Source organism: Hyperolius riggenbachi, chromosome 8, assembly GCF_040937935.1.
Source record: "Hyperolius riggenbachi isolate aHypRig1 chromosome 8, aHypRig1.pri, whole genome shotgun sequence".
Lineage (NCBI taxonomy): Eukaryota > Metazoa > Chordata > Amphibia > Anura > Hyperoliidae > Hyperolius > Hyperolius riggenbachi.
Window position 1 is genome coordinate 101815808 of NC_090653.1, and position 24455 is coordinate 101840262.

Below are 24455 nucleotides of genomic sequence, written 5' to 3' on the forward strand. Positions count from 1 at the left end.
GCTTTTTTTCCTGTTAATTAACGACTTATCAGAGACGTAGGATAAAAGCTTTACGAATAACAACACCGGGGATAACAGCTAATGAGTTCTAAAGAAGAAATATGAAGGTAAAATCTCCTGCCAAACTTCAAACCTACTGAAATTTCAGCTTAAGAGGCTTAGCACTGGCATTACTAGAAATCTCTGCAAAGGGGACGTCATTGTTGTGTGTAGTTGCTAGCGATGGAAGCTGACTTATAAAGATGGAAGAATGAGGATGAGTAGGTTTGTTATTCATAGCAACAAGATCTCAGCTATAGTCTGTATGAAATATAGGTTACTATGGGCTCCACAGATACAAGTATTAACTATAATAAAATAGACATCAGTACAAAAAACAGTTCAATTGATACATAGTTAGATAGACCATGAAACAAAATCTATACAGGATTCAGCTATGTTCAGACTAGACAGTTAGAATATGTAAACACCTACAATCCAGATTTCGAGGTCTTGAGATGGATTGCCATAGCACTACTACCAGTCTTACATGACAATGATAGACAGAGAGACAACCTCTAAACATATCAACTTCCACCTGATATTAAACAGCTAACTGTATGAAGCTCCATAAATGTTACGGGTAACATCGTATAACAGAAGCATGCTAAATGATGTTGCCTCCCGCCTCACGCATGGTTAAGCAATGGAATTGGTAGTTCGGATTGGTAGTTCGGATCAGGTAGAACCCCCAACGACTCCTGCGCAAAGTACCACGATCACTTGAACAAGCGATCAAGCCCGTCTTGTAACATTACATATACCCCCAGCAGGAAGATGGATCTGGGGTCACTCGTCGTGGGACTTTATTGCTGGATCCATCTTCCTACATACTTCCTGAGTCTTGAGTTCCCCATCCCTTTGTGCCAGATCAGAATTTCATATCCATGACAAAAATACTCAAGGAACGTTTCAGACTGTTACAAATACCTTTACAACACGTCAATGGCATTTATCTGAATCAGCAAAACATGCTTCATTCTGGGGTCCAAATATACTCAGTTGACATCAATTAAAGCAAGTCTAGCAAATTGGTATGAGGGAGGGATGAGCTTAAAGTGAACCTCCAGACTAAAAATCAACTCAGCAGCACTGAAAAGGCTTGGTGTTTCTTTAACAGCTTCACAGCATCAGAACTTTGTTTTGCTTACCCAAGCCTGATTTTTAGCTGCACATAAGAAAACTGCTCGGGCATTTTTCCCCTGATGCTGTGCAAAGCATGATGGGATTTCTGATGTTGTTGTTCTCCTCCTGCTGTTTTGATGCATTTTTTTATTTGAGATTTGAGATTTGAAGCCTAGCGCGCACAGCTGGGAGGGTTGATCAGGACACACACAGGACAGTTAGAACTGTGTCTCAAGCTCCCTGTTCCCTCCTTTCAACCAAAAAGATGGCTGCCCTCTTGAAAAAGATGGCTGCCCCCATGAAATCACAAACATTTGCCTGTTCTTTTAAAACTGGGTGGGTAAGAGATTATATTATCTATTTTAACTAACATAACTAATGTAACTTAATGACATTATGATTGTTTAGGCTGAAGTTCCCCTTTAAAGAGGACCTCCATGCATAAAAAGAAAAATCTGTCAGTGCTGCTTTAATTCAAAGTTTTATATTTACCTCCGGAGTCTTGTCCTACAGAGACGCCCCAAAGTCCTTGCATCACTCCATTTCTGCCGCTTGGCCCCGCCTCCTCTCTCTCTCCTCTGAGAAAAACGCCAAGCTATTTACAACATTAAATTGCTGGACATTTTTTCTCGGAGGAGAGAGAGGAGGCAGGGCCAAGCGGCGGAAGTGGAGTGATGCAAGGACTTTGGGGCGGCTTTGTGGGACAAGACTCTGAAGGTAAATATAACTTTGCACTAAGGCAGCGTTGAGAGATTTTTAGTTTATGCATGGAGGTCCTCTTTAAGTTTTTATGGTTAGAAAACAAATAGGGAGGAGGAAACATTTATTTTTCCATGTACTTTACAAGCAAAGTAATACGTTTCGTTAGATCAAGCCAGCTTCTTAGATAGAGATACCAGCTCCCCCAGAGAAGCTGGTAGAGGGAGATATCTCTATAGAACACAGGGATCAGCACTCCAGCAAGATGGAGATGCAGATGAACTAGTAATCAGTTCCCCCGAGGAGCGGGTGGTGCACAGTAAGACAACGTATACTGATCACCCGTGGAGTGGGTGATTCAGACTGTACTGCAGCAGGTGATCACCTGAGGGGCAGGAGATCAAGACTGTACTGCAATTCCTAATCACCTGAGGAGCAGGTGATGAGGACAGTACCGTAGTTACTAGTCACCTGAGGAGCAGGTGATTAAGACTGTACTGCAGCTACTGGTCACCTGAGGAGCATGTGATTAAGACAGTACTGCAGATACTGGTCACCTGAGGAGCAGGTGATTAAGACTGTACTGCAGCTACTGGTCACCTGAGGAGCAGGTGATTAAGCTGTACAGAGAATCCCTCACCAGGGACTAGGCTCACTGGTGAGGGCAGGAGAGTCAGTGTAACGATCGGTGTAACACAGAGAGGATCTGATCATCGGTGATCTGCAGTATCACCGAGAATACAGATATGTACCCAATTATTGATGATGTGCAGTATCACCGATAATCAGATATATTTCTAACCTCTGGACACCTGAGTAATATGAGTGTTTGGTGCAACAGTAATACTTTGAGGAGATCACCCGTATAGAGGGTGCAAAGCAGTAAGAGATACTGCTCAGAGAACCGGTTCCTTCCAATGGTCTAATGCTCTCCAAGGGGCGGAGCCAGGCTGAGAGTGGGAAGGACCAGAGAGTGAGTGACACCAATGGTAAAGTGTCACTGACAGGTCTGTGAACTATCTCCAAACAGGGAAGATAGTTCTCGAGGTCGGACAGGCCAGGTCAGCAACAGACAGACAGATCAGATACAGAGACAGGAGACAGATTCGGAATCTTAAGACAAGCAGGGTTCAGCAACAGAGTATCAGATATAGCGAAGTACCAAATCAGAGATCAAGAGAGTGGTCAGGAAAGCAGAAAGTCATAACCGATAATAACAATGCCTAGTCTTAGGTGTGAGCTCCGTGATCATCAACACCCTGGAACTAGTCTGATATATAACAGAGTGATAATACAGTTCCCTAGTCTTGGGTGTGAGTTCCTTGATCATCAACGCCCTGGAACTAGTCTGAAGTATAACAGAATGGTAATACAGTTCCCTAGTCTTGGATGTGAGTTCCTTGATCATCAACACCCTGGAACTAGTCTGAAGTATAACAGAATAGTAATACAGTTCCCTAGTCTTGGGTGTGAGTTCCTTGATCATCAACACACTGGAACTAGTCTGAAGTAATAACACAGAAAATATCACAGATACTGACAAGGTCTGAGTGCTACCACGTAGTGATCGCAACGCCAGACACCAGAGAAATGACCAGCACCCAGTATATATACACAAGCGCTCTCCGGCGCCTCCCCTAAGTGCTGGACCAATGAAACCTGATAGAATTGTCAGCTGATCGGCTGGATCAGCTGACACCCCTCTGACTGTCATAAAGGCTCTGCCTCTCAGCGCGCGCGCGCGCGTCCTTCTGAACCTGTGTGGACTATCAGTCCCAGCCACACCAGACATGTGTTGTAATGTATCTGCTGGTTTGAACGCGGGACCAGCCGCACCGCTGTCAGAGCATGCGGCGGTTTCCCCGCGTTCAGCCATACTGCTAGTGGTAGGCCCATGAGTGCAAACCGCCACGTCGGACGCGGAATCCGCCGCCTTGTTCACTGGGCATGCGGCGGTTTCTCCGCGCTCCGTCAGGCTAGTGGATGCAGGCCCATGCGCGCAAGCTGCCATGTTGGACGCGGAATTAGCCGCCTTACTCTGAGTACTCGCGGCGGCTTTTCCGCGTTTTCTCACAGTCAGACAAGCAAATTCGGCAACAAACTGACAGATACGGTACAAAGACAGAAGGCTTAAATCAGAGTAGTGTTCAGGCTGAGTCGGCAACAGGATCAGATAGGCAGAAGCACAGAATCAGTAAGCAGAAGAGTAGTCAAGGCTAGCAGAAGGTCATAACAAATAATACAATTCAATTAGTACGTTAGCTATCAACAGAATTTGACTAAGTGTGGATCCCCAGCTCCTGCTGGTTCTAGCACACTTTGGGATCTGACTAAGGTCTGAGTGCTAACACATAGCATTTGCAACAGCAGACGAGGAGCTACTGATAGGCAGGTCCTATACATACTGAGAGCGCCCCACAGCTCCGCCCCAGTCACTCAACCAATTAGGAGCACTGCTGGAGTCAGCTGTGCGGCCGATCAGCTGACTCCCCTTCTATTTGCATAAAGGTCCTGTCGCCTGGCGCGCGCGTAGGCCTCAGTCTATGTGCAACTGACGGACCAGGCAAAACTCCACCATGTAACTGCGCGGCGAAGGCTGCCGGCGGAGACAGCCGCCATGCCGCTCACCGCTGCGGCGGCATCTCCGCTATCTATTACACTTCGTGAAGAGTCCATTTTTACAGCCAACTCTGCTGAAGAGATTGATTAAAAAATTGTTTATCTGAATTTTTGGATAGACACCTATACAGTGCTATGATATACTTACTGTCTACAAAGCAATCTGTCACACATGCTTGAATCATATGTAAACTCCCTTATGCTGACAAGATTAACACATGGTTCTGGGCCTGGGCCTGTAACTACATAGCCAAATTGCAGGGATGCCATCAGTAATTTTGGGGCGCCACACACATCAGGCCTAGGCCCACCCACTGGTTTCTGTGACTGCCCACTAGCCACCCCACCCCCATGTCCGTGGGCGCAGTGCGCTGCGGCGAAAAATGTGCATGGCTCTGACACTGAAGAAAGCGTGGCCATGGCATTTTGTGGGTGGAGCCAAATACTAGCAAAATACAGGTGGTCCCCGGTTAACAAATTAGATAGACTTGTAGATCCGTTCTTATCCTTTATCCGTTCTCTTTTGTCCCCCTCTTTTTTTCCTGTGCCTCTTTTGTCCCCCTCTGTCTCACCTCAGTTTGTGCCTCTTTTGTGTCCCTCTGTGTGACCTCATGTTCCCAACTCATCTCTTTTCTCCCTGTGCCTCTTTTGTCCGCCTCTGTTCCCCCTGTGCCTCTTTAATCCCCCCAGTGTTACCTCTTATCCCCTTCTGTCTCAGCTCGTCCCCCTGCCCTAGCCAGGTATAGGTGCCCCCTGTAAAAGTATCCAGGCATAGGTGCCCCCAGTATAGGTAGCCAGGTATAGGTTCCCCCAGTATAAGTAGTCAGCTATAGGTGGTGCCCCAGTATATGTAGCCTGGTGTAGGTGCCCCAGTATAGGTAGCCTGGTATAGCTGGTGCCCCAGCATAGGCCAGCAAGATACAGGTTCCCCAGTATAGATATTCAACTATAGGTGGTGCCAAGTATAGGTAGCCTGGTATAGTTGCCCCCAGCATAGGTAGCCTGGTATGGATGGTGCACCGGTATAGGTTAGCCAGGTACAGGTGCCCCCAGTATAGGTAGCAAGCTATAGGCACCCCAGTATAGGTAGCCAAGCATAGGTGGTGCCCCAGTATAGATAGCCAGGTACAGGTGGTGCCCTCATTAAAGGTAGCCAAGTATAGGTGGTGCCCCAGTATAGGTAGCCAGGTATAGGTGGTGGCCCGGTATAGGTAGCCTGTAGCCAGATATAGGTGGTGCCCCAGTAAAGTAAAAGTCCACTGTAGCAGGCTCACTCATCAGCTCCCCACGTTCAAGCGCTGATGTCACTCTTCTCTCATTGCTGGAATGCGGTGTGCTGGTTAGTGAGCCACAAGCCCACAGCCAGCACATGCAGCCCTTCCAGCACTTTGGGGTGGGAGCCCAGGGCCCCCAGAAGCCCTGGACCCCTCACTGCAGTGTCAATTCTCCCCGCCTGATGGCTGCCCTGCCAAATTGTACTGGGATTATTATTTTTTTCAAAGTCCCATATCGATCCTATATGGTATGTTATAGCTGTAGTTATATGCTTGATTGTGCACATTATTCATGAGCAGTGTCATATAATCGCATTGCTGCACTTTACAGACTGCTTGGTACACAGGCAAACATTCTGCTCTATGTTTATAGCAGATCTGATGTGGTAAGTGACATAATACAAAGCTACAGTGCTTCACAGAATACAGATTATTAGGATGATGAGCGGTACTCAAGAACACCACATAAAAGTGTCCTATAAGGCATTGGTGATTTATGCACAAAATAACTTCACACTGCTACATGAACACCTGTTGTCTTCAAAAATAGGCTACAAATACAGAGGCAGTCTATACTTGGGTAAGAGGAACACGGGTGAGACAGATTGGCTTATGTTTTGGAAGAATAAGGAAACTACTGTATATTGCTTATTTGCATTTAATACACATGGTGATGCAATTTTTACGTATACTGGTATTCCATCCAGATCTTTTGCCCTTATGTCATACACTACTTTTTAAATTTAGTAATATCTTATAAGCTTTTGATTATTCTCAGCCAAGAGCGTAGCTATAGCCATAGCAGCCTTAGCATCTGCTATAGGGCCCTGAAGCAGAGGGGGCCCAGGTGGTACTTGATGTATTCACTATTATCTTTCTGTTGTTCCTCAACCCTCTGGCTTTGTCTCCTTGCCCATGTACAGTGTTTATTGCATGAGAATGTAAATTGCCCATTTAACCGATATCCATAGGGTAGGGGCAGATGGCAATGCTTAAAGAGAACCCGAGGTGGGTTTTAAGAATCCTATTAGCACACAGAGGCTGGTTCTGCCTATAATCACCAGCCTCTGTTACTATCTATACTGTTCCCCCCTAGCCCCCCCCCCCCCCCCCCCCACGCTCTGCTGTCCTCCATAAATTAAACTGCCGTGCTAGCGTCACACAGCGTGTGGCTAGCAGGCTGTTTACATGCAGACTGTCACTCTCTCTGCTCTCCCGCCTCCTCTATATCGCCACACCCCACCTGCGTCCCTTCCCTCCAATCAGCTTACCGAGGTGGCTGGGGAGCGGCGATATAGAGGAGGCGGGGGAGTGGTGGAGCGTGAAAGTCTGCATGCAAACAGCCTGCTAGCCACACGCTGCGTGTCACTAGCACGGCGGTTTGCTTTATGGGGGACAGCAGAGTGCAGGGGGGGGGGGCAGTATAGTAACAGAGGCTGGTGATTATATGCAGAACCAGCCTCTGTGTGCTAACAGGATTCTGAAAACCCACCTCGGGTTCTCTTACAGAGTGCCTACATCTGAGGGCCCCATGAAAGTTTTGCTATAGGGCCCCATGATCTCTAGCTATGCCACTGATCCCAGCCAGTGGCGTTAGAATATAGGTCACACCTTTGACCAAATCCTGCTCCAGAGGAACACTGTGCATTTGTGGCATAGTGGTGATCGTTACTACTATGCTTGCTTGCTTGAAACCGGTGGCAATCATTAAAGGACTGTCCATGTTAAAGTCAGACCTAAGCAGACATATCTTTCCTCCAGTAGGTTCAGGGATGACACGAGACACATCATCACACACTAGGCAGGGGAGGGAGGAAAGGGACTTTATTGGAAGCCATTACTGTACTTTCTGCATGGGGAGGACTGGTGGGGATCAGGGCGAGTGGAAAGGAAGGGGACTTCCAGTGGTACAAGGACATAAGGAAATGGGTGGCTGTGTACGTATTTGTGGAAAAGGTAGTCACACATGCTAGGGAGAGGAGCAGGGAACAGATGGCTGGCACTACTAGCCACATATGTCATGGAGGAGACAATATGGGCGCACAATGCAACCAGGGAAAAAGTAGGTGGCTGCACATGCTGTGGAGAAGAAGGGGAGGGAATGCACAGTTTTATGGGGTGAAAGGTTGCTGTGCATAGTACAGGGGAAAAGATGGCTGAACATGATGGTCACATGTCTGGGGGGGGGGGGGGGGCAAGATGGAGAATGGGTGGTTGTACAGGTTATGGGGGTGGCATCACATGGTATAAAGGGCTGAATATGCATTTTGGGAAAAGGTGTTGGGGGATGAGGGGGTAATGGATGGCTGCACATTTTGGGATAAAAAGTGGCTACAGGAAAAAATGTGGCTGAACATATTATAGGCGGAACAGATGACTGTACACGTTATAAGAGGAAGGTGTTATGGGAGAGGTAGAATGAATGGCTGCACATGTTTCAAGGGGAAATTTGGTGGCAGGCGTTACAGGGGAAAATGTGGCAGCACATATTATTATGGGTGGAATATATTTGGGGGAGGGTAGCCAAATATTAGGGCATGAGTGGGGGAATGGAGAGCTGCATAAAGGTGGCTGCACAAACATAGTATGAGAGAGATGGGTGGCTGTGGGGGATGGTGGCCACACATTGTACGGAAGTATGTAGGAATAGGTGGCTGAACAATGTTATATTGAGAAAACCTACCACACATTATTGGGGAAGGAGGTGTGAAATGGCCACACGTTATGGTAAGAAATTACACCAGGTGAATGGCCCAGTGGCCAAGGGGTTTGCTGTGGTGGTGATGTCGGTGATGGGCAGCTTGGTAGTGTAGTAATTAGCGCTCTTGCCTTGCAGTGCTGGGTCCCCGGTTTGAATCCCAGCCTGATCAACATCTGCAAGGAGTTTGTATGTTCTCCCCGTCTCTTCGTGGGTTTCCTCCAGGCACTCCGATTTCCTCCCACATCCCAAAAACATACAGATAAGTTAATTGGCTCCCCCCTAAATTGTCCCTAGACTATGATCCATACACTACACGATACATACATAGACATAGGACTATGGTAGGGACTAGATTGGGAGCCCCTCTGAGGGACAGTTAGTGACAAGACAATCTACTCTGTACAGCGTTACGTAATATGGCAGCGCTATATAAATACTTAAATAAATGTCAAAGTTCTGTTGCAGGGCTGCATGATTTGATGTTATTCCAGGAAGCAGCACTGTACTATGGGTTATGACTATGTGCTTTTATCGTTTCAGGTACTGTCACTGAGGAGAAACATCTCAGCTTCTAAAAGATGCTGTTGCTGAGGATGCTACCAGGATTTCAGCCAATCAAAGATGGACTGTGAGCTGGGTGTGGCGATTGGTGGTTAGTAGTTGCCGGGACCCAGTGGCGTAGCTAAGGAGCATTGGGCCCCGATGCAAGTTTTACAAAGGGGCGCCCCAAGCACTCTATACATAACAATTGATACGGCGCACCATAACCTGCCAAGGGCAACTACAGTGTCAGAGGTGCAAGAAAAGGATGGTAAACAGTTAAGGATTACCATTATTCAAAGTATCTATAGAAGTAATTATTATAAGCACAGAACCAATAGAGAGCTAATATTGTAGTTGAGGGAGGGCCCTTTGGGGCCCTTCTGGCCCAAGGGCCCCGATGCGGCCGCTACCTCTGCAACCCCTATTGCTACGCCCCTGCCGGGACCATAGATGGCCTAATGTTTAATCAGATAAGTGGTGGTATATAAGGTCAGGTAACCTGGGATTCTGAGTTAGTTGGCAAGGTGCAGGTGAGCTTCTCCCACCCACCCTACTATTTTTATTTGGACTTGTCTTGTTTTTTGCTTATTGTCGGGGCAGTGCTTCCCACTGATAGGAACAGGCATCTGGTGCTGTGAACTGTTAAAGATTATTGCTAGGGTCTACAGACCATACAATATCTGCCTGGTGTTAGAGAAATATGCTGGTGTGTTAACTGACCTTAAACGTTAATAAGGCTTTGGTTTAAACTAGTTAAACTCCCTATAAATCAAGGCCGTGGCCATTAAACGGCTTTAAGTGTCATGTGATTATTTGTTTAAGTTATTAGAGGAAATGTTCACATGCATTTTCCTTGCTTTGTGAGTGAATTTTTGTTACAATTTTATATTCTTTTCTTTGAAAAACTTTTACACAAGTCACAAAATATGATACGCAAACCACCATGGCTAACAGCACATTTATCTGTAGTGCTGAGAAAGTGTGTCATCTTGTATAGGAATTACCTAAATTCAGCTTTTACTGAGATACAATTGAAAGCTTACAGTCTGGAGTCAGAAGACTCTGATTTGTGAATTTTTATTAAATCCGTTGGTATGTATTTAGTTATCACAGAGCACAAAGCAGGCCGAGAGACATGGTATCATCAGCTACATTGAAAAAACGTGATCATCCCTTTGTAGCCCACTGGAAAAAAATGGATCAGGTGTAAGCAGGACAAACAATTAGGTACAATTCCAGCTGTCAAACAAAAGCAGTCATGTTCACAAAATCTCTGCTTTTTATCTGCAAAAGAATATGTAATTACACCACTAAAGGGAAGTTGCTGAGATGGGAAGAAAGAATGAAGTAGGCTGTATCCACTTTGATTTCATAGAAATGTCTATTTTTAAACCGTTTCATTATCTGCAGGTGGAGTGCCTTGATTTGCTGTAATGTTAGAAGAATGCCGTAGAAGATCAGAAAGTCCTCATTAGTGATGGTGAAAGAGGAGCCCGGTGCTCCCAGCCTATTGGGAAGCTTGCCCCTCACGCTATGCTCAATCAAAGGGCATGGATAGTCTGGTAATTGTCCACTTGAGTTGCTTAGCTAGGATCTATCCATTGTTTTTATCCTTCACACGTGGTCTGATGAACCCTCCTCAAAAACAACACATCAGTCAAGTGACTAATTTAGTCTCGCTGGACTTAATCCATGTCACCTGACTCACTCAGGATCATAGAAAATTGTCACTTTGTAATAGGTTTTATGAACTACTAGATTAACATTGCTTCTAGATAAATCAATTATGAATACGTTCTGTGCATTTGACTGTAAAGGTAGCCAATCACGGTTTGTTATTCCTGAGTGGAAATCCAACAGGAATTAGGGCTGGAGCACACCAGAGCGGTTCTGAAGAGGTTTTTTAAAACGCTTGCAGGGGGAAAACCGCTTGGCTAATAAAAGTGAATGGGATGGTGCATGCCAGAGCGGTTTGTTTTTTCCACAAACGCAAACTCAGGGGGCTGCAGCATTGTTTAGATTCCTGAGGCGTTTCTGCCTCAATGTTAAAGTATAGGGAAGTGGAAAACCGCTCTGAAAAACACTAGATCAGAGCGGTTTTCCAGGCGGTTTTGTTACAGAAGCTGTTCAGTAACAGCTTTACTGTAACAATATTTGTAATCTGCTACACAAAAAAAAATGCTGGGCATGTATAGAAAACATGCCTAGAATCTGCTTCAAAAACCTCTAGCGTTTTGCAGATCTGCTAGAGGTTTTTGGTGTGCACTGGGCCTTAGTGATTATTTTACCATTTACACCTTGACTGTGATCTTGGAAAAGTGAGGCAATGGGCTCGATTCATAAAAAGCAGTGCGATTCAAAAATCTTGTCGGGAAAATACCGCACTCGGTATTTTCCCGGTCTGTGTGCTAATTTATAAAGATTTCCCCAGCTGCCCTTGGAGGTCGGTAAATTACCGCAGCCCATTGAGCGGTAGAGTAGAGCAGTGTCTCGATTCTCCCTTTGCCCTGCAGAAATGACTCGCACAGACGGCTCTCTGCACAAATGACTCACAGACAGATGACTCACACAGTCTTTCCCTGCCTGCTCAATTGACTCACACAGACGGCTCCCTGGCTCTCTCCACAGATGACTCAAACAGACTTTGGCTCTCTGCACTTTGCATTCATCAGAGCTGTCTGTAACTTGTTATCGCCTCACTAGAGGTGTCGGTAACTACCGCCAGGCTTACCGCTTGTTGAAGGCTTTATGAATTGGCATTTGTTGACAATTTACTGACATGTGTTGGCGGGTAACTACAACTAAGTCGGTAATTTATCTCCCTGGTCGGTAAAGGCAGCTTCTCATGCGGTAACAGCCTTTATGAATTGACACTTTGCTAAGTGCTCGGGAAAGTCTGCTGTTTTCAGCATTACCGCATGAGGTAATGCTTTATGAATCAAGGCCAATCTGTTGAAAATGGCAATTAAATATTGCCTAGTGGTTGGCCTTTTTAACCACTTTGTGGACGAGAGAAATTTTCACATTTCAACGCTCCTCCCTTTCATTCCCCAATAACTTTATCAGTACTTATCACAACAAAATGATCTATACCTTGTTTTTTCCGACACAAATTAGGCTTTCTTTGGGTGGTAAATTATGCTAAGAATTATTTCATTCTCAATGCATTATAAGGGGAATAATAAGAAAACATTTGAAAAAATTCATTATTTCTCAGTTTTCAGCCATTACAGTATTAAAATAATTCATGCTACCATAATTAAAATTCACACATTTTATTTGGCCATTTGTCCCAGTTATTGCAACATTAAAATTATATCCCTAGTATAAGACATGGTGACAATATTTTATTTGAAATAAAGGTGCATTTTTTCAGTTTTACATCCATTACTAATTTTTAGTCCATTATTTAATAATAATATGCCATCTTGACATAAATAATTTTTTTTTTATTCCATAAAGGTGTAGGTGTAATTTTACTATTTGGCCACAAGATGTCCCCGCTGAGAAAAATTTTATTAGCGTACAAAGTACTCTACTTAGGAAACAATGTATTGCTACATTATAACTAGGGAAGTGACGCAGGCTTCCATTGGAAGCCTGCGATCATAGTACCGGCGGGGACACTGTTCCCATTCATAAATTTAATGATCGGGCGGCTGAAACCAGCGGAAATCACAGCGGGAGATAACACGGAGGCTCTATTTAAGAATAAACACGGTTTTTGAACAAAAACAGTGTTTATTCTCGGCAAACATGTACGGAATGGCACAGGGGACTTTTGTCCCCAGCAGGCAATTCCCCCTGCTCCCGGCAACAGTGCGATCTCGGGCATCTGCCTGCAGGATTGCCCGCACAGCAAACTGCAGGGACGTGACTAGAGCGGCATACATAGAGAATCTCCTATGAGGATCTGGCCGCTTTTTACTAATATACATGACAGAAACCTAGGACAAGTAATTTATACTGCATTTTACTCTGGGAGAAATATGCATGTTATCTGTAAGTATTTTTAATAAATAAAAAAAATTGTGATAGTGGTCCATAAAAAAGACACTGGAAAACTAAAAATGGTTCAACAGTAGTCTACTAAAGTAGGAAATATTTCATTTCTGGTTGCATACTTTGTTAGTTAATGCTATGTGTCCACCAATATTTATGAGGTGAATGAGGAGCCAATCAGTTTAGGGCACAGGTCTTGCACCTGTATGGATAGGTGCACAGCTGCAGGCAAGCAAAGCAATTCCTTTTAGAAAAAAAATAAATGCAGCAACAAAATTAGTACTTATAATTTACTCCAAAAAATGTGCATGTATTTTGAATTTAACGACTTTAATTTCCAATTTAGGTTAAATGTTACCCTCTGTTACTGTATTTTCCCTTGGCATGCATATTTGTGATATGAATTAGCATGCTTCACTGGCTACTGCTTTTCACTAATATGTGCAGGTCATTGTTATTAATTTTTATTATTACTTTTAGATGGGAAGTTAACGACTTTGTGGCCAGTCTTAGCGGAGTCTTCTAGAATTAGAAATAACCACCCTTTTTAATTCATGTTGGATAAGAAATTAACCATTTTGAGGCCAGTTTCTCCAGTCCTTTCAGTAGAAAAAATAATCATTTTTTATTACTTTTAGATAAGAAATTAACTGTACTCCTGCCAGCAATACTGGACCCTTTCTGCAGAAGGAAACTCATTTGAATACCTAAGCTTTAAACAACACCATCTTTGTGTGTTGTGTGTGTTATCGCCGCAATACACCCCTGACTTAATAAAGAGCTTGTACAGCCTGGGCCATACAGATAGGGCCAACATCTCTTTAATCATTTGTATTTTTGATGATCACTATCTCTGGAATACGAAGCAAGATTTTTTTTTTAATCTAAAACGTCAGCCGATTCATTTTTTTTTTCTTCCAAAACTGTTTTTTTTCCCTAAATAGAGTAACAATGTTCTCATGCTTCTACGTGATAAAAATCCAATTAATAAGTGGCATAATTAATCAGTGCAGCTGCTAAACCCCCCAAATGATTTCCAGGCAGATGAGAAAACAACTCTAATTTGCTTTTGCATATACCTACAGTACATAAAACTGGGTAGGATGACAGGAAAGCTACTGAAGAGGAAGACTTGTTCGTGCTGCTTATATCAGCCAATCAAATTCCACGTATTCTTTTCTGTTTCAGAAAGTTGCCAGCCATCACAAGGTCTATGCTGACCGATATTCTTATTTTGCTGGTTATAACCATTGGAATGTGAAGCAGGAAAAAAAGGGTGCAAGAGCCCTTTAAGAAAAAAACAGCACCGACATAGATGTAGATTATAAAAGCCACAATTAGCGGCAAAGTAAGGAAATTTGGGCACGCGGTGGTGGCCGTTATTAAGTCCTGAAATGTACCTTCTTTGCCGCAAATTATGGCTTTTATAATGCGATATGCGGCTAACAAGGTAAATTGTGACGCCAGTAGGCTCCTGATTAGCAGCAATGATTTAAAATATCTGCGCCAGATAGAATCCTGAGTGACGGGGTTTGTGGAGATGCATGGTCATATGCATGAACCTTGAAATGTGTTTACCGTATATACTCGCACATAAGCCAACCCCAGTATAATCCAATTTTCCCACATAAACCAGGAAAAAAATGACTGACTCGCGTATAAGCCCCTTCCCCAGTATAGCCCCCCCCCCAGTAGCCAGATGTTCCCCCATACACGTCAGCCCCCCTCCTTATAGCCACATGTGCCCCGCGGATGATACAGGGGTATCTGAAGGCTCCACTAGATGGCTTCATAGATATGAGATACAGAGATTGCCACACAGGAAGAGTTTTCAATCATTGCGCCGCTGACACGTTTCTGGCTTGCTCCGCTGCACAAGCCAGAGGACACATGTAGTCTTGAGCAGTGCACTCTGCATACTATGTTGCAGGGTATGTAGGGCACAGACACAGCAGGGAGCCAGCTGACAAGAGCAGGATCACTAGTGCATAATCCTTGCACTCCTCTGCCAGTAACAAAACCTATTGCACCATCCCTTCTGCTCCACTGACTCGCATATAAGTCAAGGGGGTAACTTTTCAGTATATTTTTTGTGTTGAAAATTAGTCTTATACGAGAGTATATAAGGTATGTAAACGGAAAAAGTTAATGAGACAGAAATAATTCCAAGTTAATGCTCATTTTTATTCTAAATGTTAGGCAGCTTGAGGGTGGACCACCAAGCAAATGCTGCTGCATAATTTGTCCAGTTTCAATTTCCATAAAATTAGCATAAAATGTAAATCAACTCAGAATTATTTTCATCTCATTGGCCTACAATTGAGATTCTAGTGGAGACATTACAATGGAAGAAAGCTATCTTAAATATGTTACATACAAGCTATGAGGCTTGAATTCCAATTAGGATAGGTATACTCTACCATTTACCATTTCCTGTATTTTTCCCTGGGTGTCTTTTCAATCATGGTATAGGTGAGATCCTTCAACAAAAGCTTTTCTAAAGTGCAGCAACACAAACCTGCTTTTTTCCCAGGACGCAATTATACTGTAAAAGACTTACTTAATCAAGAACTCATATCAACGCTAGTGGAAAATAATTAAAACTAAAAATACCGGTGAGTGGGTGTCTGTCACTTTCCTGCTAAATGCTGAAATTTTACCAGGAACATTGTTTCAAGAGTTTTAACTTCTACTGCAGTGCAGTCTTTCAAATAGTTAAAAAGCTACTCCTGTCTTTAACACCTTTATGTCTGACAGTTGTTCTATCTATCAATGCCAAAAACGGTAACTTTACTAAGCATAGGTATTGGACTAACATCCACAGAGCAATCCAACCCCATTCATATCAGGAGTTCCCTTTCCAGTCCTGCTTGAGGTCAGCTTCAACTGGACCACAAAACAGGAAGGACTGGATAGAGGAATAATCATACCAAATATTCTTCCACCCTGATGCCCTACATACTAAACGACATTGTTTTACCACTGTACAGTGACCTTGCTAGTTGACCTTCATTCACACTGGCAGTATGAGTACTATAGAATACCCAAGCAACTCGGGGTGACCCAAAACCACTGGGAAAGTATAGGGGATCAAAACAATTAAAGAGATAATGTGCATATTCAGCAGTGGTGCATTGTGGGTAGCCACAGTTACATCTGAATTATCGCTAATACCTTTTAAGAAGGAAAACCACACTAAGTGGGAGTACTGTCACCTGCAGGGATCGGGACTTGATCCCTTGTGCAACAGCTAAGGGCCAAGTTCTGTTGCTATGGAGAGGCTAGGAGGGTTGACATTGCAACTCACAATGGATCGGGTGGGGCGAGTAGGAGAATAATGCCCTCAGCTGAAATGATCCGCCGGGCAGATTATTTACCGACGCACATGCTAGATTGCTGGCAGAGGTGGCACCAACTGGCTGCCTTGGGCCGAAAACCATTTAGCTTGTGAACCCGATATGTAAGGAATAACATTTGGGGAAAAATAAAGGAACAATGAATTGCAGTTTGCAACAGAGTTCTTGAGTTATATACAGTGGGTTGCAAAAGTATTCGGCCCCCTTGAAGTTTTCCACATTTTGTCATATTACTGCCACAAATATGAATCAATTTTATTGGAATTCCACATGAAAGACCAACACAAAGTGGTGTACACATGAGAAGTGGAACGAAAATCATACATGATTCCAAACATTTTTTACAAATAAATAACTGCAAAGTGGTGTGTGCATAATTATTTGGCCCCTTTTGATCTGAGTGCAGTCAGTTGCCTATAGACATTGCCTGATGAGTGCTAATGACTAAATAGAGTGCACCTGTGTGTAATCTAATGTCAGTACAAATACAGCTGCTCTGTGAGGGCCTCAGAGGTTGTCTAAGAGAATATTGGGAGCAACAACACCGTGAAGTCCAAAGAACACACAAGACAGGTCAGGGATCAAGTTATTGAGAAATTTAAAGCAGGCTTAGGCTACAAAAAGATTTCCAAAGCCTTGAACATCCCACGGAGCACTGTTCAAGCGATCATTCTGTAATGGAAGGAGTATGGCACAACTGTAAACCTACCAAGACAAGGCCATCCACCTAAACTCACAGGCCGAACAAGGAGAGCGCTGATCAGAAATGCAGTCAAGAGGCCCATGGTGACTCTGGACGAGCTGCAGAGATCTACAGCTCAGGTGGGAGAGTCTGTCCATAGGACAACTATTAGTCATGCACTGTACAAAGTTGGCCTTTATGGAAGAGTGACAAGAAGAAAGGCATTGTTAACAGAAAGCACAAGAAGTCCCGTTTTCAGTTTGCCACAATCCATGTGGGGGATACAGCAACCATTTGGAAGAAGGTGTTTTGGTCAGATGAGACCAAAATGGAACTTTTTGGCCAAAATGCAAAACGCTATGTGTGGTGGAAAACTAACACTGCACATCACTCTGAACACACCATCCCCACTGTCAAATATGGTGGTGGCAGCATCATGCTCGGGGGGTGCATCTCTTCAGCAGGGACAGGGAAGCTGGTCAGAGTTGATGGGAAGATGGATGGAGCCAAATACAGGGCAAACTTGGAAGAAAAGCTCTCGGAGACTGCAAAAGACTTGAGACTGGGGCGGAGGTTCACCTTCCAACAGGACAATGACCCTAAACATAAAGCCAGGGCAACAATGGAATGGTTTAAAACAAAACATATACATGTGTTAGAATGGCCCAGTCAAAGTCCAGATCTAAATCCAATCGAGAATTTGTGGCAGGATCTGAAAAATGCTGTTCACAAACGCTTTCCATCTAATCTGACTGAGCTGGAGCTGTTTTGCAAAGAAGAATGGGCAAGGATTTCAGTCTCTAGATGTGCAAAGCTGGTAGAGACATACCCTAAAAGACTGGCAGCTGTAATTGCAGCAAAAGGTGGTTCTACAAAGTATTGACTCAGGGGGCCGAATAATTACGCACACCCCACTTTTCAGTTATTTATTTGTAAAAAATGTTTGGAATCATGTATGATTTTCGATCCACTTCTCACCTGTACACCACTTTGTATTGGTCTTTCACATGTAATTCCAATAAAATTGATGCATGTTTGTGGCAGTAATGTGACAAAATGTGGAAAACTTCAAGGGGGCCGAATACTTTTGCAACCCACTGTATATGTTAGTTCTACAAGCACAACACAAACAAAAACAATTATTACATTTTGCCGCCTTCTTAAAACAGAGGGTATTTGTGAGAATTCAGATTTAAGTGAGCAACTGTGGTTTCCCATGATGCAACACTCCCAAATATGCAAATAATCTCTTTAGACCAGAACCACTGGTGTATAGTGAGCAAATGGCTTACGCATATATTTTACAGAGCCCCACCAATCCAACAAGCAGTCTGTTTAGGACTTTCTGGTGCTCATCAGGGCATGGCTTGGATTAACCACCCTGGAGTTCTATTACCTGCGCCAGGGTGGCGGCGCAGCAGTTTAAAAAAAAAAAAAATTCTTTAGCTACATGATGCCCCCCTCCCTGCTGCGTCCGGCGCGTACCTTCGATCGCCGGCGCGTACCCACGTAAGGAAATCCCGTTCTGAACGGGGTTTCCTTAAGGGCTTCCCCCATTGCCATGACGACGATCGCGATGACGTCGTGACGTCAGACGGCGTTCCGATCCACCCCTCAGCGCTGCCTGGCACTGATTGGCCAGGCTGCGCAGGGGTCTCGGCGGGGGGGGGGGGGGGGCGGCGGTTACGCTGCGGGTAGAGGCGCATCGGCGGCGAGCGGGACCAACACGCAGCAAGAAAAGTGCTTGCTGCGTGTTTTAAAAAAAAAATTGTGAAAATCGGCCCAGCAGGGCCTGAGCGGCGCCCTCCAGCGGTCATGGACGAGCTGAGCTCGTCCATACTGCCTAAGAGGTTAATAATATGGTTGTAATATATATGGGTTTAAGGGATAGGGCTTGAACTAAGGAGTACACAGATAGCTCATGGTGGCCCACAACCATTAGGAAAGTTTTAAAAAGTATAAAAGGCTAAAAGAGACCAAAAATACCTCTATTAAAAATCAATGCTAAATGCCTTCTTAAAACAATAAAAAAAGAAACCGTAACAAAAAAAATAGTAACAATAAATCCACCATATTACTGTGCTTTTATCCAACTTCATCTTCAACAGTTTTACAGCACTTCCTTTATGTTAGCAATTAAATTAGCGAGTCTACTATCTATGAGCAACAACCGATCATATTTCCATAACTACGGTCATTAATCCATAAAAATCCAATCAAAATCTGATTATTTATAAGTAATTAAGCCATGAACTCCTGACCAGCCTTGAAACTTAATTTGTTAATATGTTCAGTGTTTTTTTTCTCTAGAATGCTGACTAACTCATAAAGACTTCGCTTTCAGCAAATCAATAGCAACTGGGTTATTAAACAGCATGCAAAGCGAAAATTGCTTGCTCCCTCTCGGAAGCCGGGGTGTACACCGGGTCACTCCAAGGGGCACCTAATTGAATCTTGCACCTAATTACATTTCAATCTATAGCGTTACATGGGAAACTGTGACGGGCTTATGAAGGCCTCCTGTGTAGTTAATGCTTTGGAAAGGCTAGCTGTTATACTCAACATGTTGACTTTCTTTCTACATAGTCCAATTCTAACACAAATAGGCTTATTAATGTGCCAGGACAGTTTCCAAGCTTTTTTACTTGTCCCCACTCCCCAACTCTATCCCTTCCCCAGATAATATAATCAGGGTAGATAGGAGATTAAATACACACTATAGTGACATATAGTAGAATGCAGTAAGTTAATCAGGAAAACCAATTTTACAGTTATTTCCCAGGTGTTAGCATCAGCAGAGCCAGTGCTACAATTAAGGCAAGGGGGGAAATTGCCTCCAGGCCCCAGAGTCAGTAGGGGCCACTAGTGTCTCCTACTGCCTCTTTAAAAATTCAATTTGTCTGGCGCCAGGTACTGCGGTGTGTGTAGGAATCACTGTGTGGTGTAGATGGTGGTAGTGAAGGTGAAGCTGCAGCTCAGCAGGCAACAGCAGGGAAGGGAGGCAGGGATTCAATGGATGGCATCAGGGTTTCCATGGTTCTCCTTTTGTCTGGTGGCAGGGGTGTAACAACAGACCCTGCAAGGGATGCAGCCGCAGGGGGGCCCAGAAGCTGCAGTGGGGGATGGAGTTTCTTTTTCCCTGTCCTGAGAGACTGACAATTAAGGGCACAGAGAGGAAAAAAATATGTTCTCTGCACTATTGTTCTAATGACTGCATCTACTCAGCCACAGATGAGGAATCATACAAAATTTTACAGACAAAGATTTGTAGACAATCCCTCAGTTCAGTGTTTGTCAGGGTCTTGTGTACGCGTACATTTGAAATCGGCGCCGGTAGACTTGGGCGCAGGATACAGCGGTATATAGCTGATCCTGCTTCTGCACAAGTCCGGGCCGATTAAATTACTATTCCCCCTCCAGGCCGACATGGATAGTAGGGGAATGAAATAATTCGGCTTTCAGCGATTGCTGGAGGCCGAATTATTATGTTTTTAAGCAACTTCGGCTCTGTCTTCTGACGGAGCCGACGTTACTCACTGAGCGCTTCAATAGGAATGATTCCTATTGAAGTCTATGGAGGCGCCGGCTGCGCCCAAATCTAGCAGCGCTGAAAAGCACTGCTCCGTTGTGTACAGCTTTGCTCTACCCCTCCCCAAGTACTGTGTACTGTAGTGATGCTTGAGGAATCTGGGCACGGAGAGAAAAAGGTTTCACAGGGGTGCCCAGTGATTTCTGGTTATGCCCCTGCCTGGTGGACTGCTGCAGAGCTGTATGCTGCAAAGGGGAGGAGGATACTGACCCACCTCCACTGCTTCCTGCCCGTGGGGCGGGGGGGGGAGATACCTCCAATCTTCCAGCTATAAGTACTCTGTAGTGATGCTGTTGGCGGATCTTCTGTATTTACTCCCCCACACTGCTCCTGAGTCCCCGGGTTTCCTGTACAATGTGTGATTAGCTGCATTGTAATACTCACCTGTACTGGCAGCTGCTCTGTTTGTGCTCTGTCTTTATCCCAACTGCTTGCGGGCATGACACGGCCAGTTTTTTTTTACGCATAACTTGGGCCGCATGGAGAAGAGGCAGTAAGCTGGGATGAAGAGTGAGCATGGATGGAGCAGCCACTGGGACAGGTGAGTATTACAACGAAGCCATTTATCCACATATTTCACAGGTGCCTCAGAAAGCAGTTGGGGGCGGGTACGGCAAGTGGCTTGCATGTCACCCATGCCTCTTAAACCAGCCCAGTTGTTTATATATAGATGTTTGGCCTTGGCTATGTAGAACTACCCCCCCACGAGCTTTCTGGGAGACCAGGTATATTTTGCACTGGCTTCAGAACTCTCAGTAAATGAATTGTCCGTAGAGTTACTTGACAGGAATAAAAGAGAGCGTAAATCAGGGAGAAGAACAATGGGCAAACACTTGCTGAAAACATTCATTAATTAATATTTGTTTAAAAAAATAAGCATTTTTTTCATTCTTTGTCATTATTTTCAAGTCAGTTCCTGTAGTGAAAATAAGGCTTCCTTCCTACGTCCCCCTCCAGACAACCGTCACTTCCTGGAACCAGTTTGCGACAGCACTCCTGTCCATGAACGAGCTGGACAGCACTGCACAGGAGCACTAATGGCTCCGCGGCTGCACAATAGCATGGAGCCGCTCCTGCATGGTGAAAAGCGCAGAGATTGTATCGCCCCATGCTACTATGCAGGTGTGAGCCATCTAGTGCCTGCGCTTGTATTCAGGCAGCAGTGCTACAGTCCAAACCTTATAAGTTCCAATTGCTGGAACGGCAAGATGGACAGGGATGGGGGAAGCCTCTGGAATATCCAGAGGTTTCCCTCTACTGAGATAAGTATCTATTTAGGGCACTTTTTTCCCTACAGGTACACTTTAAATAGTAGTACATTGTATTTTTAATAAGAATAGCCCCGTTCAAGGTATTTCGCAAGTCTCGGTATTCTCCCTTAGCCCTGATAATGATGTTCTTTAACTCAGCTCATAGTGGAGGATTGCATTACATTAGAATGCTAACACGGGCTGTTCTGTAAGAATCATTTATTTAAAGCTTCCAGTGATGGTTATCAGAGAAAGATTTATAATCCTGCTGCTTCCCTGCATGCTTGGCTGCGCCAACACAGCTGAGACAGCAGATATGTGTCTTCGTGCAGGTGAGTCCTGACTCATCCCTGTATGGATCACTTTCCCAAGCCGCTCTGCAGCGCCCAAGCTAAATAATGGGAAGAGAAACGCATTCCAGATAAAGTAAAAAATGCTCATTTCACTACCAAATGGTTCTGCACATTCGCACAGCGTTCTATACGGACAAAACAAATATTTCCGTTCACACTGAAGGCAGATCCTTTTTATACATTTATCTTCCAGCTGGATGAGTAATATAAATAGGAATAATTACGCTGGGAAGAAATACAAGGCATCTACTGATCTAACAAACAGCCCTATGACCAGTATGGTCACTCTGAGGTCTGCTGGTCTTTTTACATGATTACTACAACCCCTCTACCCATCTACTTCTACCTTCCTCTTCTACAAATATACACTAGCTGTTCTTTGAGGTCACATACAGTATATACCTCCTCTGGTTTCAGAAAAAACTGTTACAAGGACACGGGGAAGATGCTATTATAGGTCAAAGGGGTGTGGGTACCAAAGGGATCCAAAGACCTTTCCAAAGGAAACAAAAGGGGAGAAACGGACACCAGGAGCCCCTAACGGTGTAGTATGTCAAAGAACCAGACAAAAAGACACCAATATGGTTAGGTACCCACAAAGGCGGGTTGCAAGACCAGCAACCACAGTATAAAAGCTGGTGAGGAAGGCGTGTCCTCACTCAGGTTCTTGAAAAAGCACGGCAAAGCAAAAGCAGTGTAGAAGCTCAAAGAACTACTGGCACCAAAACAACCACCCAAATTATAGGGGTCTGGGCCAACTATGGCTGGGGTTAAAATAGTCAGTGTCCGGTTTGCATTAAGAGTTACTTTTATATATATATATCGGCCTAGCCCCTTCTTATTAGAGGTAAACCAGATTATTTCCATTTTTATTGTGGGTCTTTAACTACATGTACTTTGGAGTGCTTTTGTATGTGGATTGGCCTGGCTCACCAGATTCTGCACAGACTGGTATGATTTGAGGGAGTTTGAGCATACATGAACTTTCTTTCTGCATGTACTTTGGAGTGCCCTTAACCCTAGTCATGCTATAATTGGCACTTTTCCCTCCCCAAGAAGAGGGCTTTTGGGTGCTCTGCGAATGGGGAACCTATATAATAAAAATATGTCATAAAACCACTATTACTACTATTTTGCCCTGTCATCTTCTGTAGTGCTTTATAGAGTCCATAGTCCTGTGACCAACAGACCCTCAGAGGAGCTCAGGATCTGTCTCTGCCATAGTCAGTCTCATGTCCTTGTGGCCTCAGGCCACTTTTGGAGGGAATTCATTTACTTATTGGAATGCTTTAGGCCTGGGACCTAAAAATGATAGTGTTTTTGAAAGTGATGTTGGCACTTAAAAGTGGAGTGATTTCAGGGAAAGCAATTTTGTGTCCTCAGGGCCGGATTTGTATTCTTTACCGCCCAAGGCCACTGTTACCAGCTGCCCCCCTTCAGTATAGGTAGTGAGATGACCCCTCCCCCTTTCCCTCTAGTATAGGTAGCCTAATGACCCCTCCTCCTCAAGTATAAGTAGCTACTTAACTCCCTTAATCACTCCCTTTCCCACTCCTACCTTTCAGTACAGGTAGCCAGCTCGCCTCCAGCCCTCCACACACCACAGTAGCCATCAGTGTCACTTCTCCGCTCATCTCCATTGCAGAAGCTTCCTTTTTCCTTCCGTCTCCACCAGCCGCTGCTGTACATCTGTCCCTCTAACCAGCATCTCTCCCTTGTGACTTGCCAGCATGTTACCAGTGAGTCATAGGGGAAGAGACGAGCAGAGATGTGAACGACTGGTGGCTGCTATTCCACATCCTCTGCTTTTAACTCTGCAATAGTGCCCAAGTCCATAGCTGCCGCCCACAATGCCAACGTGTAGAGAGAGCAGGGCAGCCACTGCACAGGCGGCTGGCAGCAGAGTACCACGGCCTGATCTCCCTGCACTGCAGCATTTGCAAACTTGCAAATGCTGCACCAGTTTATCCTGCTACTTTGGTGCCCTTACTCCTGTGGTGCCCTAGGCCATGGCCTAGGTGGCCTTGGCCTAAATCCGGCCCTGTGTTTCCTCCTTTTCCTTACGAAAACTTTCTGAAAATGCTGCTTGCAGGGCAATTGCCATTTCGGCAAATCGCAAGTGCTCCTGTGGGATTATGGCCATTCACTCTCAGCAACATGCTTTTGGAATCCCTATAAAGCATAAATCGCTGCTGAAAATGTTCTACTGTGTCCCGGGCCTTA

General features: G+C 44.6%; 1 protein-coding gene and 1 long non-coding RNA gene across 3 annotated transcripts in view; one reads left to right on the plus strand and one right to left on the minus strand.

The window, feature by feature from the left end:
• Positions 1–13827, plus strand: part of LOC137529051 (uncharacterized) — a 33126-nt gene extending 19299 nt beyond the window's left edge. For both annotated transcript variants that reach the window (XR_011023568.1, XR_011023567.1), the window contains exons 3-5: positions 8998–9109; positions 10411–10562; positions 13641–13827. This is a non-coding gene — a long non-coding RNA (uncharacterized lncRNA). The remainder of the gene's footprint in view (positions 1–8997; positions 9110–10410; positions 10563–13640) is intronic.
• Positions 1–24455, minus strand: part of HS6ST2 (heparan sulfate 6-O-sulfotransferase 2) — a 557112-nt gene that overhangs the window by 156992 nt on the left and 375665 nt on the right. The gene's annotated exons all lie outside the window — the stretch shown is intronic.